This window comes from Castor canadensis, chromosome 14, assembly GCF_047511655.1.
Source record: "Castor canadensis chromosome 14, mCasCan1.hap1v2, whole genome shotgun sequence".
NCBI lineage: Eukaryota > Metazoa > Chordata > Mammalia > Rodentia > Castoridae > Castor > Castor canadensis.
The window spans coordinates 65292281-65298809 of NC_133399.1; the positions used below are offsets into that span (position 1 = coordinate 65292281).

General features: G+C 37.0%; 1 pseudogene; it reads left to right on the forward strand.

The window, feature by feature from the left end:
• Nucleotides 1-4239: 4239 nt before the first annotated feature.
• Nucleotides 4240-6306, forward strand: LOC109675431 (nucleoporin p54 pseudogene; annotated as a pseudogene).
• The last annotated feature ends 223 nt before the right edge of the window (nucleotides 6307-6529 follow it).

Sequence of the window (6529 nt, forward strand, 5' to 3'; positions counted from 1 at the left end):
TGTACATCTGTTTCTGGCCACCAAGACGTGTTTGTGCATTTCTTGAAATTCCTAGAGAGTCAGTGTCACTCTTGAGTATTAAAAGCAGAGTTTCCTTCACTGGCTTATGGGATTTGAGGCTTTCTGCAGCAGAGCAACAGGACAGTCTTGCCTTGAAGGGAATGGGGGTTTGATCATGTCATACCATCATCTGGTGATAAACACTAAATAGGAACTGTTGGCTAGTTAAGAGAGTTGTGAAGTACTGGACTTGCAAAACCCTGAATTTCATAAAACAGTGAGATAAAAGACTAAACCCAGCATTGTTTATTTAGCCCCCTGAATTAACAGAGCCTTATTGAGTCAATCTTCTGGGAATAGGAAAGTCAAAAAGTAAGCAAGGTGGTAATAAGACACACAAATTACCAAATGCCATTTTTGTCTGGGGTATTTGCAACAAGCAGTGTTCCTATTCCTTCATGGTACCTTATCTTTTGGGTAAGGACCATGTTGTCTTTTTATCAACTTATTACTTGAAATGATAATATAGCCTGTCTGTTTGCTGTGATGTATTGTCCTAGCAGTATGGTTTTAAAATAAAGGTTCAATGTCTCCACACTTTCCTTCTATCTGGACAGTGAAAACTAAATAAAAAATAAATAAATAAAACTGCACAAGCTAACTTATACCAAGAAACTTCTAAATCTTGGTTAATGTTGCCAATTGCTTTGTTACGAATTAAGACTATACCTAAAACCCCACTTCAACTAAGCTCATTTGAGATGTTGTATGGGCAATCTTTTCTAACTTCTGATCTCTTACTAAACTCTGGAATATAAAGTCTTACAAAATATATAATAAATCTGAGCCAAGTACAGCACGTTTTACAAGACCATGGTAATGAGATCTTTCCTGCTCCAAATAATGACCCTATTCTTCCAAAAATAAAGCCTAGAAAAAAAGACACTCCTACAGATAGAAGTTCTTCTGAGCATCCCTACAGCTATAAAATTATAGCATTATAAAATTATCCAGCATTTCCTTTTGGGTTCTATTTCCAGAATTAAATCTGTATCTCTCCAACCTCAATCAGATTCATTTAAGCCTGAGGAACCACTGGACTCTTACACCTGTGAGTCTCTGGAGTATTTAGAACTCTTCAACAAAAAGAAGATCTGTCTGGAGGTGTGCCTCAAGTGGAAGAGTGTCTGCAATCACAAAGCCCTGAATTCAAACCCCAGTCCCACAAAAAATATTTAACAACAATCATTTGAAAAGTTTGATGAAAATCTACTTAGCCTATATAAACCTGGTGCTTTTCTTTTTTTTTTTTTTTTGTGCTTATCTTAACCTCAACTGAGGGATATACTAATTAAGTCTGTTTAACCACATTTGCTTAATTTTGTTTATTACTTCGTGGGGAGTATATTAACTATTATTCCTTTGATATTTTGGGGGACTGAATCTTCCTTATCACCATATATGTTTGATAATTTATATTTTCATAATTCCCTTACCATTTGTTACTGCTGAAACAAACTCTTTCTTCATCTGGGGACATCATTATGCAGAAGGACTCCATAAAAGTAACTGCTGAATTTGTGACTTACTGCTCACATCTAGCACTTCTTGCCTGACCTGGTGTGTATTCCATCACAAGGCTCTGGCTGGATAAGCCTCCAAGATCTCATACATCAAATAAGACATGGAGTAGAAACAGAAATAATTACAAATATCTTAAAAATATAACTGGATATAATATCTCAGAATGGCCTATTGCCAAGACTACCAGGACCCTACAGGCTTTGGAATATATGCTTTCACAATTAAAAATGACATTAGCATTCCCTCAACCACCAAAGATATGAGATAATAACCATCGATATTTCAAGGGATACTATTAGGTTTGGGATGATTATCTTTGATTAACTCCTACTATAGGTCAGTTGAGTCAAAAGGCCCTTCTATGCCAAGAATTACATAACCATATTTATGATAAATGGGAAAAATGCCACTAAAAGATTAGGCTGAATTCCCTTATCTAATTATGAGGCAACAATAGAATTTAAAGCTACAAATTAGGATGCTACTGACTGGAAATAAAATAAAATGCCTGGTGGGGAGCCCATTGGAGATCTAATGGCACAAAATGATTATGTGACAATAATTTGTGACCCTGGCTACCCCCAGTTTGGATGGAACTATGTACCATTTGCTACCCTTGGACACAAGGATGATGGATAAAAACCTTGGAGAAAACTACTAATCTACCAGAACTACAACATAGATGGGAATATCTGTTTTCCACTGGTATAATCACTTAGCCTCCCATATTCATGCCATCTAGAGGATTAGAAGATATGGCATATTGACTCAAAAGGCTTTAGAAGATACTGCCTTAGATATCTTATTACTGTGAAATGAGTATGAGGAGACAGGCCATCCTCCAGAACAGGATAGTCCTAGACGTTCTAACTGCCACCCAAGGGAGCACTTGTGCCATTTTAGAAACTGAATGTTGTGTCTGTATTCCAGACACTCAGATAATATCTCTATAGTTCTGAAAGATCTCCATATACAAATCAACACTGTCTGACTCTGTGTCCGCCTCAATGATTTTACTTCATGGTTTTCTGGAGCTACCTGGTGGGAGAATGTATTACTTATGCTCATCTTATTCATATCAGAAGAAATATTATTTTGCTGTTCATTATATTTTATAGAATATTTTCCTTTTTTAATCTCTTGGATGACTTCCTTTTCAGTTAAAAAGCATATGTAATGCTCCTGATGTCATCTGATCCTGGTACCCCATGCATACCTTCAAGGAAACTGCCTGGTCCACCTCCTCTCCTTAAATGTGAAGGGTGTTAGTTAAAGGTCAGAAGAGTTAAAAGCACAAGTCTATGTTACGAGGAAGAGAATTATCCATCTTCTCAGACTTAATGTCTCCAGGCTGAACTGATAATACCAAAACACTACAGGAACAGGAATGATTGAGATGTACCAGGTACCTAAAACAAAAGGAGCCACTTACCCAAAAGAATGTTTGTCATGATCCCCAGCCTCACTTTTCCTAGCATTTATACCCCCCGATAAACCAGCTCATTCATGTCCTCATATGCCTATGCCTTGCCTATGAGATACTCTCTGCTTTACTTGCCAGCTAAATCTCTACCAATCTCTTATCTTGCATCTTGGAAATTGTTTTGTGAATGGAGAGCCTAAACACTGAGTTGAACACCCACTTTTTCTTCTCTCTGGGGATCTCCTCAAGACTCTAACTGACCTTCCCCCAGTAATGTGAACATGGGTGGAGTGTATAGATAATCTTCAAGACACTGCTTTCAATTCTTTTTTGTATGTACCAGAAGTGTTGAATTATATGGTGATTCTGTTTCAAATTTTTGAAGGAAACACAATACCATTTTCCATAGAGGCTTATACACTGTTAAAGGCTTGTAGACTCTTATATACTGTTGGTGAGAATATAAATAGTGCAGCCACTATGGAAATCTAAAAATAGAACTACCATAGGCTCCCTGGGTGTATACTCAAAGGAAGTCAGTATACAATACAGATATCTTACACCCATGTTTATCATGAAGTAATCAGAATAGCCAAGATACGAAATCAACCTATTTGCCCATCAATGGATAAAGAAAATGTATTATAACAACAAACTTAAGAATAAAAAAGAAAATGTGTTATATATGCACAATGGAAGAGTATTCAGCTATAAAGAAGAACAAAATCATGTCACTTGTAAAAAAAAGTAGACAAAACTAGGGAGATAAGCCTGACTCAAACAAATACTGCATGTTTTCTCTCATATGCAGAATCTATATTTTAAAAAAAACATGAAAGTAGAAAGGGTCTGTTTTATAAGAGAAAGGGGATCAGCAGGAGGGGGTGGATGGAACAAGAGAAGAGAATGGGGGAGTGAATATGATCAAAGTAGGTTATATACTTCACACACACACAGACACACACACACACACACACACCTACACAACCTAAAATTTAGAAGCTAACAAACACTTTAATATATGCCACTTTTCAAGGGAGAGAAATAAGATTGTGTATCAGGATTAAGGGGGGAAAACAAAGACATTTTTGCAGATACAATTTTTGATAATGTGCTATGAAATAAAATGATTAATTGTATCTGTTGGCGATCCAAAAGAAATGATTTAATTTTCAAAGCAAATCATGAAATGATATAACTTGTATCCACTCAAAAACTTAGCATGGGGGCGTCACGTCGCGGGAGCAGCGTTTTGGTTCTCCGTTCCCGCTGCTCCCGCGACATGGCCTTCAATTTGGGGGCTCCCTCGGGCACCTCCGGCACCGCTGCAGCCACCGCAGTACCCGCGGGTGGGTTTGGAGGAGTTGGGACAACATCTACAACTGCAGCTTCTGCATTCAGCTTTTCTGCCCCAACAAACACAGGCGCTACTGGACTCTTCAGTGGTACTCAGAACAAAGGTTTTGGATTTGGTACTGGTTTTGGCACAGCAACAGGAACTAGTACTGGTTTAGGTACTGGTTTGGGAACTGGCCTGGGATTTGGAGAATTTAGTACACAGCAGCAGCAACAGCAACAAACTACATTGGGTGGTCTCTTCAGTCAGCCTACCCAAGCTCCTACCCAGTCCAACCAGCTGATAAATACTGCAAGTGCTCTTTCTGCTCCAACACTGTTGGGAGATGAGAGAGATACTATTTTGGCAAAATGGAATCAATTGCAGGCTTTTTGGGGAACAGGAAAAGGATATTTCAACAATAATATTCCTCCAGTGGAATTTACACAAGAAAATCCCTTTTGTCGATTTAAGGCAGTAGGTTATAGTTGTATGCCCAATAATAAAGATGAAGATGGACTAGTGGTTTCAGTTTTCAACAAAAAAGAAACAGATGTTTGAAGCCATCAGCAGCAGTTGGTAGAATCACTGCATAAAGTTTTGGGAGGAAACCAGACCCTTACTGTAAATGTAGAGGGTATTAAAACATTGCCAGATGATCAGACAGAAGTTGTCATTTATGTTGTTGAGCGTTCTCCAAATGGTACCTCAAGAAGAGTTCCAGCTACAACACTCCATGCCCATTTTGAGCAAGCCAATATAAAAACACAATTGCAACAACTTGGTGTAACACTTTCTATGACTAGAACAGAGCTTTCTCCTGCACAGATCAAACAGCTTTTACAAAATCCTCCTGCTGGTGTTGATCCTATTATTTGGGAACAAGACAAGGTAGATAACCCTGATTCTGAAAAGTTAATTCCTGTACCAATGGTGGGTTTCAAAGAACTCCGAAGACTAAAGGTTCAAGATCAGATGACTAAGCAGCATCAGACCAGATTAGATATAATATCTGAAGATTAGTGAGCTACAAAAGAATCAAACTACAACTATGGCCAAAATTGCACAATACAAGAGGAAGCTCATGGATCTTTCCCATAGAACCTTACAGGTCCTGATCAAACAGGAAATTCAAAGGAAGAATAGTTATGCCATCCAGGCTGATGAAGAGCAGCTGCGGGTTCAGCTAGATACAATTCAGTGTGAACTCAATGCACCCACTCAGTTCAAGGGCCAATTAAATGAACTGATGTCCCAGATCAGGATGCAGAATCATTTTGGAGAAGTTAAATCTGAAGAAAGATATTATGCAGATGCAGATCTGTTAGGAGAAATCAAGCAGCATTTGAAACAACAGGAAGGCCTTAGCCACTTGATAAGTATCATAAAAGATGATCTAGAAGATATAAAGTGGGTAGAACACGGATTGAATGAAACCATCCACATCAGAGGCGGTATCTTTAGTTGACAGTTCATAAACTTGTATTAGAGGTTTGTAAAATGCCTTCTCCTACTGTATCAGGCCTTTCTTAAGATGACCACATGGAGAAAAAAGAAAGGCTCTTCTCCTGGCTGGGATTTTTGAGGTTACTGACAAATTGCTGTTCACCAAATCTGAATTGGTCACCTCATAGTTCTTCAAAGAGTTACATGTAAAAGTTGTATTAACTTTAAAAGAGAAATACGTAATTAGCAAAAGTATATGTACTATTGTACATTTTTGTAACAGCATTAAACATAATCACAGTGTTCAATGATTATTTTTCATTCTGCTTTCCATAGCAAGTAAATATGAAGTATATTAACTTTATATGTAACAAAACTGTGTAATTACTTGGCTGTTGGAGATTTGTAGTTCAAAGTGTATATGTACATCAGTTTTTATATTTGTGAATTCATCTGTAGGAGCAAAAAAATCCAAAAGTATTTAATGATTAATGAGGTTTTCTTTTTGTTCTATAAAGATTTGAAAAAATATTTTTATATTATTTTACTTATTTGGAATTTACAGAACACATAATCAGGATATAACAAAATTACCATTTTTTGCAATTTTTTTTGTTTTTTAAACCTTGTTTCTAGAAAAGATGAAGACTTTAAAATAAATTCTTAATTTGCAATTACTTTAAAAAAAACAGCATGTAACCATGACAACTTAAAATGCAACTGCTTTAAAAGGTACAAGA